We start from the raw sequence: 11,609 nt of genomic DNA on the forward strand, positions 1-11,609 counted from the left end.
GCGCCCTTATGGAACGGTCTGGTGTCATCATCGGGCGTCAAAATAGCAATCGATGGTTGCACTCCATCTAAGGTATGGATATATATATATATATATATATGCGCTTTGAAGAGGTATGTCACTGACCCTAAATGTATCGTCATTCCACAAAAATAAAATAAAAAAAACACCTATGAATCAATCATGGATCCTTTTAGTTTTACCCAGCTAGATTTATAAACATGTTGAATAGAGTATCGAAACATCACTCTTAATGGCTCCTGTGGTTGGTTCTTATACTCATTTTTCAAAACTCACTCTTAGGAGATACTGATCATATTTAAAAAAAAAAAACTCATTAATATTGTCATATGTAGGTAATAACATATATAAATGCAATAAACATAGAAATTAGCAATTTCTTATTATTTTTATAATCATATAAAACAAAATTTAATATGAAGTCTTAACTTCAAATTCTTGTTACACGGCTATTACATTCAACCTAACCTATAAACTAGATATTCTTATAGAATTCCATGATCCAAAAAGTACAGACCCCACAAACAATTTTTATAGATGTGAACCCAGCCTCTTCGGCCAGGTATCTGTATTCTTTCACGGTTCTCTCTTTTCCACCAGGGTTAGCAATCAACATTGCTATATCACTACCGATGACGGCTTTAGAAACTTCATCACTACAACTAATATCATTTTCAGGGTCAGAAATGATCGCTTCCACCACCACCACCTTACCGCACTCTGGCAACGCGGCCCAACAGTTCTTTAAAAGCTTGATGCAATAACTATCACCCCAATCATGAAGTATCCACTAAAATAGGATAAAAAAAAAGTAATTATAGTTATATAACGAAAGACATTGCCAGTTAAACAAAGATTATGTTTAAAAAAAAAGTTAGTATACCAACCTTCATGAATATAACATCATCTTTAGGAACACATTGAAACATATCTCCTTCCACATGTTCTACACCTAGCAAAACACATCAAGCATATATCTATCATTGACTTTATGATCTTGGTGTGTTGCAAGCTTTTCCGGTTTTAGATCCAAATTCCAAAGGTTTTTTTTTTCCAGTTGTTCATGGTTTCGTCTTGTTGGAAATTCGGGACGAGTGTGTAATCGATTAGGTAGTTTAATTTTTACTATTTGTAACAATTAAAATAATGATTTAAAAAATAAAAAATAAACATATTGGTTCAATCCTTCAAAAACTAATCTTTAGACAGAGACCGTTCAGTCTGGCTAGCCAATCCATCCACCCTGGCCAATTTGGTTTGTCATTTCCTATCTTTAGTGTTTAGGTTCAAAATTTCTCACAATAACTAATCGAACAAGGATTGTAAACCGATTTGGTGGATTTGTGATATGATTGTAATTACCATGACTATGTGTTCATTAAATTGAATGTATGTTTACCTGAACAAGGAGGTGCATCCTTAATAACGTGGGGTAGGTCAAAGTTAATTCCTAGGGTACTTAGAAACAATAAGCTCTAAGATTTGCACCTAAACCACCACCTACATCTACTAGCTCTTAGACCCCTTCAAATCCCCTGTACTTTTCTACAATCATCTTCATCACTATTCTTGTGTTGTCATACATGCTTTTGTTAAACACCTCATTGAATCTATTGTCTTTTGCAGAATACTCAAATACATTCATCCCATGGGCCTTGTAAAATGGGTCTCTTCCCTCAATAATGACATCTTTTAGGTGATACCTGTCTTAAATAATAAAAAAACAAGAAGAGAAAGAAAATTTAATTTAAATAATCTCAACTATGGACTATTGGCAAATGACGGTCCCATCTTATGTCATATTTAGTCCCTATGGTCTGTGACTAATGTAAGTTTTACTTTGTTAGATTGATGATAACGTCGGATGCCTTGTTGTCAAAATCATTCTATGGCATCATACATGACAACAAAGCATATAATAATAATAATAATAATAATAATAATAATGAATTTTGGTTTTAAACAATCTCAACTATGTTAAATTGGCAAATAGCAGTTCCAACTTCATATTTGGCTGGTGGCTGTCCCAACTAAAGATGTATTTGTTTACAATGGTCCGCGACTAACAGAACCCAACCGTCGTTAGTTGTAGGTCGCCAGAAAATCGTCTTTGGCCGGAAAACTCACATCTTTTCTATAAAAATAAATCTTTAATGAATCTTTAATCTTTTTTATAATTATAAAAATGTAAGTGGGGTATTTTGATTGGTTGTAGCCCCACCTCTTGAGCCCCTTCCTTGGTTAGACTCCACGTTATGGGGCGCGGAGAAAAGGGCGTAGAGGGTGCGGAACGCCGTCGAGGGCGGTGGAAGGGGGCGCCTTTGGAACGACCGATGCGGAAGAGGGGAAAAGGTGGCCTTCTCTCTCTCTCCATCTCTCTCACACACACATACATATATATATATATATGTATATATATATATATACATGTGTGTGTGTATAGGGGAGCCCAAAGGACTTTAAACCATAGCGGGATGTTATGAGGAAGGGCTTCAAAGCCCCGTTTTCTATGTGGCAATGACGTGGCACTGTGAAGGGGCTTTGAGGCCCCACACCATAGTGAACAGCCTTATCATAGTAGTGCACAAAGGAGCTCCACCCCCCCCCCCCCCCTACACTTAGGGGGTGTTTGGGATTACCTATTTTGAGCTACTTATGATTTGCTAACTTTTGAAAAAGTTAAAAAGTGTTTGGTATTGTGATTATTGTGAAGGGATAAGTTAATAAGTTATAAAGTGGTAACTTATTAAGTGATGTGAAAAGTTATAAGGAGGTAAAATAAGGAATCCCAAACACTCTCTTATTCTAAGAAAGCTAGATATAAGAAGAAAATGTAGATAACTGACCAACAATCAACGAGTACTTTATCGTAGGTAAAAAGAAGCGATGAGGCATGAGACGTCCGTCTTGTCTTCGGACATAATTGTTGGATAGGGCTGTCAAGCCATACACACGCTTAGAATGTCCTTGGCCATCCTTTACAATGATGTGAGCACCGAGTGGCTAGTGAGAAACCGAAGAATCCGTTCAATTAATGCCGGAGTTTCGTGGGTTCTTTTTGGAAGACTAGATGCAAGATCAAGACAAGAGAACTGAGAGCCAGGAGTCTTCGCCATGATCTCGAAGAGATCGAGTTCTATAGCCGTTTTAATAACCATAGGAAGAATTATGCCCTCCAGTATTTGATACACTCTAAGTAGCCCTTCCCCGTCTTCGGACATCTTGTAAGAGTCCATGACTGAAGGAAGTGATGTGGTGAACCTTAGTTTTGAGTGGTGTTATATACCACTCAAAAGTATTATTTTTAATAAATATATTTTAACTTTCCAATAACATATACTCCACTCAAAATAGTATTATTGCCTACTCCTTTGCTAGTGGATGGGCAAAGTCACGTCAACACCTCAAAATAGTATTATTGCTTGGTTTTGTTGGAAGCATTTGAAATTAAAAACAGAAGCAACAAACTCGATCTTGATCTTATTGAAGCGGTAGTGTTTGACAATAATAGTTTTTGGGCAAAAACTTGAAAGAACCATTGAGAGTGAGCACATCCATATTCGAACTCACATTTGTCTTATTCCACAACACACACAAATATTTAAATCAATATCAATTAAATAAAGAGAAAAGTAGTTTAAACAAGAATGGGTAATAGCCATTGGACGAGAAATAAAAATTTTTATAAGCTAGTTTCAAATCTAATGTAACATGATGAGTTAACCATTTAAAAACAAGGACTCGCACCGACGATGCTCTAATATTACATAAACATCGAAGGTCGGGCTGGTCGGTATTCCACCAAATACACACTACTTTGCATTACAAGACAAATGATGCGCTGTGAGGTTTAAAATATGGGAACCCAAATTTGTGGTTGTGACAATAAGAAGTCACGTGCCCATGACCTATTATATTAGTGATCTTTCTTACAAGCATGTTTGGTTTAAATTCTTAGAAGTGCAATGTTTAGAGGGGTTTTATTGGAAAAGATTTGTTATGAAGAAAATAAAGAAGTAAAAAATTCACGTGTTCTTATATTATCTATTTATTTATTTATATAAATGTATACCAAAAATTATGTGTTATTTCTTGGTTGCTCTCTATACTCTCTTAAACCACCAGATTGTTTGATTTATGATTTGATGCTTCTCATACGTTTGACCCGAATTCGTGGGTGTATGTATCATCAAACCCGAATAGTCTTTAAATGGATAATAACATCTCATTTATTTTTGAAACCCTTTCATAATCAAACAATAATTTTCGCAGGTCATGTGTCTCACCAAACCCAGATAGCCCTTAAACAGATTATAACATCTCATTTATTTGTGAAACACTTTTATTATCAAACCCTAATTTAATTTCTCTTCTATGCATATACTCTGTCACTGATCTAATCTCTCTATCACCGGTTAACTTCCGATTATCACCCACCATCATCAACCTTCCTTCTCATGTATCAACCATCATCGTCACCTACATCAATCACCCCATTTTCATAAAACAAACACAAATTTTTTATTCATATTTGTTTGTTTAAAAAAAGAAACATGTTCGTGTTCGTTTATGTTCGTTCATTAAAAATCTTAAAAACCTGCACATCTCAATTGAAAGAGCCCAAACGTTAAAAAAAATATAATGAACATAATAAACTAAATATATGTATTAAATTCAAGCAAAACTAAGTTAAAAAAAAATAAAACAAATCATAAAAGAATATAAAATAGAAAAACAATTAAAGTTAAAAACCTAAATAAACACTCGTAACACGGGGACTCAAACCGAGTGGCTAGTGAGAAACCGAAGAATCCGTTCAATTAATGCCGGAGTTTCGTGGGTTCTTTTTGGAAGACTAGATGCAAGATCAAGACAAGAGAACTGAGAGCCAGGAGTCTTCGCCATGATCTCGAAGAGATCGAGTTCTATAGCCGTTTTAATAACCATAGGAAGAATTATGCCCTCCAGTATTTGATACACTCTAAGTAGCCCTTCCCCGTCTTCGGACATCTTGTAAGAGTCCATGACTGAAGGAAGTGATGTGGTGAACCTTAGTTTTGAGTGGTGTTATATACCACTCAAAAGTATTATTTTTAATAAATATATTTTAACTTTCCAATAACATATACTCCACTCAAAATAGTATTATTGCCTACTCCTTTGCTAGTGGATGGGCAAAGTCACGTCAACACCTCAAAATAGTATTATTGCTTGGTTTTGTTGGAAGCATTTGAAATTAAAAACAGAAGCAACAAACTCGATCTTGATCTTATTGAAGCGGTAGTGTTTGACAATAATAGTTTTTGGGCAAAAACTTGAAAGAACCATTGAGAGTGAGCACATCCATATTCGAACTCACATTTGTCTTATTCCACAACACACAAATATTTAAATCAATATCAATTAAATAAAGAGAAAAGTAGTTTAAACAAGAATGGGTAATAACCATTAGACGACAAATAAAAATTTTTATAAGCTAGTTTGAAATCTAATGTAACATGATGAGTTAACCATTTAAAAACAAGGACTCGCACCGACGATGCTCTAATATTACATAAACATCGAAGGTCGGGCTGGTCGGTATTCCACCAAATACACACTACTTTGCATTACAAGACAAATGATGCGCTGTGAGGTTTAAAATATGGGAACCCAAATTTGTGGTTGTGACAATAAGAAGTCACGTGCCCATGACCTATTATATTAGTGATCTTTCTTACAAGCATGTTTGGTTTAAATTCTTAGAAGTGCAATGTTTAGAGGGGTTTTATTGGAAAAGATTTGTTATGAAGAAAATAAAGAAGTAAAAAATTCACGTGTTCTTATATTATCTATTTATTTATTTATATAAATGTATACCAAAAATTATGTGTTATTTCTTGGTTGCTCTCTATACTCTCTTAAACCACCAGATTGTTTGATTTATGATTTGATGCTTCTCATACGTTTGACCCGAATTCGTGGGTGTATGTATCATCAAACCCGAATAGTCTTTAAATGGATAATAACATCTCATTTATTTTTGAAACCCTTTCATAATCAAACAATAATTTTCGCAGGTCATGTGTCTCACCAAACCCAGATAGCCCTTAAACAGATTATAACATCTCATTTATTTGTGAAACACTTTTATTATCAAACCCTAATTTAATTTCTCTTCTATGCATATACTCTGTCACGGATCTAATCTCTCTATCACCTGTTAACTTCTGATTATCACCCACCATCATCAACCTTCCTTCTCATGTATCAACCATCATCGTCACCTACATCAATCACCCCATTTTCATAAAACAAACACAAATTTTTTGTTCATATTTGTTTGTTTAAAAAAAGAAACATGTTCGTGTTCGTTTATGTTCGTTCATTAAAAATCTTAAAAACCTGCACATCTCAATTGAAAGAGCCCAAACGTTAAAAAAAATATAATGAACATAATAAACTAAATATATGTATTAAATTCAAGCAAAACTAAGTTAAAAAAAAATAAAACAAATCATAAAAGAATATAAAATAGAAAAACAATTAAAGTTAAAAACCTAAATAAACACTCGTAACACGGGGACTCAAACCGAGTGGCTAGTGAGAAACCGAAGAATCCGTTCAATTAATGCCGGAGTTTCGTGGGTTCTTTTTGGAAGACTAGATGCAAGATCAAGACAAGAGAACTGAGAGCCAGGAGTCTTCGCCATGATCTCGAAGAGATCGAGTTCTATAGCCGTTTTAATAACCATAGGAAGAATTATGCCCTCCAGTATTTGATACACTCTAAGTAGCCCTTCCCCGTCTTCGGACATCTTGTAAGAGTCCATGACTGAAGGAAGTGATGTGGTGAACCTTAGTTTTGAGTGGTGTTATATACCACTCAAAAGTATTATTTTTAATAAATATATTTTAACTTTCCAATAACATATACTCCACTCAAAATAGTATTATTGCCTACTCCTTTGCTAGTGGATGGGCAAAGTCACGTCAACACCTCAAAATAGTATTATTGCTTGGTTTTGTTGGAAGCATTTGAAATTAAAAACAGAAGCAACAAACTCGATCTTGATCTTATTGAAGCGGTAGTGTTTGACAATAATAGTTTTTGGGCAAAAACTTGAAAGAACCATTGAGAGTGAGCACATCCATATTCGAACTCACATTTGTCTTATTCCACAACACACACAAATATTTAAATCAATATCAATTAAATAAAGAGAAAAGTAGTTTAAACAAGAATGGGTAATAGCCATTGGACGAGAAATAAAATTTTTATAAGCTAGTTTGAAATCTAATGTAACATGATGAGTTAACCATTTAAAAACAAGGACTCGCACCGACGATGCTCTAATATTACATAAACATCGAAGGTCGGGCTGGTCGGTATTCCACCAAATACACACTACTTTGCATTACAAGACAAATGATGCGCTGTGAGGTTTAAAATATGGGAACCCAAATTTGTGGTTGTGACAATAAGAAGTCACGTGCCCATGACCTATTATATTAGTGATCTTTCTTACAAGCATGTTTGGTTTAAATTCTTAGAAGTGCAATGTTTAGAGGGGTTTTATTGGAAAAGATTTGTTATGAAGAAAATAAAGAAGTAAAAAATTCACGTGTTCTTATATTATCTATTTATTTATTTATATAAATGTATACCAAAAATTATGTGTTATTTCTTGGTTGCTCTCTATACTCTCTTAAACCACCAGATTGTTTGATTTATGATTTGATGCTTCTCATACGTTTGACCCGAATTCGTGGGTGTATGTATCATCAAACCCGAATAGTCTTTAAATGGATAATAACATCTCATTTATTTTTGAAACCCTTTCATAATCAAACAATAATTTTCGCAGGTCATGTGTCTCACCAAACCCAGATAGCCCTTAAACAGATTATAACATCTCATTTATTTGTGAAACACTTTTATTATCAAACCCTAATTTAATTTCTCTTCTATGCATATACTCTGTCACTGATCTAATCTCTCTATCACCGGTTAACTTCCGATTATCACCCACCATCATCAACCTTCCTTCTCATGTATCAACCATCATCGTCACCTACATCAATCACCCCATTTTCATAAAACAAACACAAATTTTTGGTTCATATTTGTTTGTTTAAAAAAAGAAACATGTTCGTGTTCGTTTATGTTCGTTCATTAAAAATCTTAAAAACCTGCACATCTCAATTGAAAGAGCCCAAACGTTAAAAAAAATATAATGAACATAATAAACTAAATATATGTATTAAATTCAAGCAAAACTAAGTTAAAAAAAAATAAAACAAATCATAAAAGAATATAAAATAGAAAAACAATTAAAGTTAAAAACCTAAATAAACACTCGTAACACGGGGACTCAAACCGAGTGGCTAGTGAGAAACCGAAGAATCCGTTCAATTAATGCCGGAGTTTCGTGGGTTCTTTTTGGAAGACTAGATGCAAGATCAAGACAAGAGAACTGAGAGCCAGGAGTCTTCGCCATGATCTCGAAGAGATCGAGTTCTATAGCCGTTTTAATAACCATAGGAAGAATTATGCCCTCCAGTATTTGATACACTCTAAGTAGCCCTTCCTCGTCTTCGGACATCTTGTAAGAGTCCATGACTGAAGGAAGTGATGTGGTGAACCTTAGTTTTGAGTGGTGTTATATACCACTCAAAAGTATTATTTTTAATAAATATATTTTAACTTTCCAATAACATATACTCCACTCAAAATAGTATTATTGCCTACTCCTTTGCTAGTGGATGGGCAAACTCACGTCAACACCTCAAAATAGTATTATTGCTTGGTTTTGTTGGAAGCATTTGAAATTAAAAACAGAAGCAACAAACTCGATCTTGATCTTATTGAAGCGGTAGTGTTTGACAATAATAGTTTTTGGGCAAAAACTTGAAAGAACCATTGAGAGTGAGCACATCCATATTCGAACTCACATTTGTCTTATTCCACAACACACAAATATTTAAATCAATATCAATTAAATAAAGAGAAAAGTAGTTTAAACAAGAATGGGTAATAACCATTGGACGACAAATAAAAATTTTTATAAGCTAGTTTGAAATCTAATGTAACATGATGAGTTAACCATTTAAAAACAAGGACTCGCACCGACGATGCTCTAATATTACATAAACATCGAAGGTCGGGCTGGTCGGTATTCCACCAAATACACACTACTTTGCATTACAAGACAAATGATGCGCTGTGAGGTTTAAAATATGGGAACCCAAATTTGTGGTTGTGACAATAAGAAGTCACGTGCCCATGACCTATTATATTAGTGATCTTTCTTACAAGCATGTTTGGTTTAAATTCTTAGAAGTGCAATGTTTAGAGGGGTTTTATTGGAAAAGATTTGTTATGAAGAAAATAAAGAAGTAAAAAATTCACGTGTTCTTATATTATCTATTTATTTATTTATATAAATGTATACCAAAAATTATGTGTTATTTCTTGGTTGCTCTCTATACTCTCTTAAACCACCAGATTGTTTGATTTATGATTTGATGCTTCTCATACGTTTGACCCGAATTCGTGGGTGTATGTATCATCAAACCCGAATAGTCTTTAAATGGATAATAACATCTCATTTATTTTTGAAACCCTTTCATAATCAAACAATAATTTTCGCAGGTCATGTGTCTCACCAAACCCAGATAGCCCTTAAACAGATTATAACATCTCATTTATTTGTGAAACACTTTTATTATCAAACCCTAATTTAATTTCTCTTCTATGCATATACTCTGTCACTGATCTAATCTCTCTATCACCGGTTAACTTCCGATTATCACCCACCATCATCAACCTTCCTTCTCATGTATCAACCATCATCGTCACCTACATCAATCACCCCATTTTCATAAAACAAACACAAATTTTTTGTTCATATTTGTTTGTTTAAAAAAAGAAACATGTTCGTGTTCGTTTATGTTCGTTCATTAAAAATCTTAAAAACCTGCACATCTCAATTGAAAGAGCCCAAACGTTAAAAAAAATATAATGAACATAATAAACTAAATATATGTATTAAATTCAAGCAAAACTAAGTTAAAAAAAAATAAAACAAATCATAAAAGAATATAAAATAGAAAAACAATTAAAGTTAAAAACCTAAATAAACACTCGTAACACGGGGACTCAAACTAGTATTTAATATACCCGTCCCAAACTCAAAGTAAGTTTACTCGAAACATCAACAAGTGGAGATAAACAATAAAGCGATTAGCTTTCAGAAAACGATTTAAAAATTATATATATAACATTTATGTGGTGAGAGTCACTGACCATGTAAAAAGCGAACGCTTTCGAAGGTAGATAAGTATCCCAAAGAAAGGATGCTTCTGGTTAGGAATGGTAATTCGTGTTCGTGAGGAGTAATGTTTTATAAAAAGACTGGTCATTCAACCGGTTGTTTTATCAAGTTATTGGTCAGACAAATTACATCGCACTTAAAGATCGAATGAGATCATAAATTGTTGTAAAATTGGATCAAGGATCAAGATCAAGAACAGACGAAATCGATTATTATTAACACGAATTGAAAGATTAAAGAATTATTCAATGAGTTACAAAGAGAAATTTTTAAAATTAAAACCCCTAGACGGTCGTTTATCCCCTTTTATGATCATCAGCTCCAAACTGTTATTAACAACTTAATCACTGTATTAACTAAACCAGTCCCTGAAGTTTTTCTCATTTAATAGACTAGTCACAAACCTTTTTAACTATAGAGAAGTTACAGAAACAATCCCTCAACTTTGATTATATACATTTATGATACATTATACTCAACAATCTCCACCTTATCATCAATGTTACCCTATGTTTAGAAGATCTAAACAGAATTGATACTTGGAACCTGCCAACACCTTAGTAAACATGTCAACATTATTTTATCATTGTATCCACTTCTTTAATCACCACTTCGTTTACTCTAACAACATCTCTTACAAAATGAAATTTAACATTTATATGTTTGGTTCTCTCTTGATAAATTGCATTCTTTATCAACTGCACTGCTCCCTGATTATCACAAAAAAAACCATAAGTTGGACCAAACTACTCCTGAGTTCAGAAACAAAACCTTTCTGCCACAATGCTTCTTTAATTGCTTTTATAAGAGCTACACACTCAGCTTCTGTAGTAGAAAGAGTCACAATCCGCTGCAAGGAAGCTTTCCACCAAACCAAAGATCCCCAACTGTAAATGCATAACCAGTCATAGACTTACCATTATTCAGGTCTTCGGTAAAGTTTGAATCCGCATAAATAATTATTCCTTTATCAATATGATAAGAACCTTTCCCAAAGACTGTTGGGCCTAGTTATTTGGTTTGTACTTAGTTTGTTTGTTTTGTTTGGGCTGCGTATGTAAACCGAGATCCCTTTGGATCTCGGTGGGCTTTTGGTCTTTGTTGGGCTAGCGTGTGGTATCACAACCCTATATATAGAATGCATTGTATAGGGTTCTAGGTTGTTCATTCACTTGTGTTTTGGCCATCTAAGGGTTGTTCTAGACGAGTTTTGTATTGATAGTGCTTAAGCACCCGACGTATAATAATACGTGTGTTTTGAAGCCATTCTTG

At 33.9% G+C, this 11,609-nt stretch overlaps 1 pseudogene across 1 annotated transcript; it reads right to left on the minus strand.

Moving 5' to 3' along the window:
* Positions 1 to 496: 496 nt before the first annotated feature.
* LOC143637375 (flavone 3'-O-methyltransferase 1-like) lies at positions 497 to 8,615 on the minus strand (annotated as a pseudogene). The gene is made up of 5 exons (XR_013154418.1): positions 8,382 to 8,615; positions 2,868 to 3,024; positions 1,421 to 1,724; positions 909 to 973; positions 497 to 811 (listed from the first exon to the last, which is right to left on the minus strand). The product of XR_013154418.1 is annotated as a flavone 3'-O-methyltransferase 1-like (transcript).
* Between the last annotated feature and the right edge of the window lie 2,994 nt (positions 8,616 to 11,609).

The sequence above is a fragment of the Bidens hawaiensis genome, unplaced genomic scaffold, assembly GCF_021521415.1.
Source record: "Bidens hawaiensis isolate Kalapana, Puna unplaced genomic scaffold, B.hawaiensis_p1.1 tig00008259_1, whole genome shotgun sequence".
NCBI lineage: Eukaryota > Viridiplantae > Streptophyta > Magnoliopsida > Asterales > Asteraceae > Bidens > Bidens hawaiensis.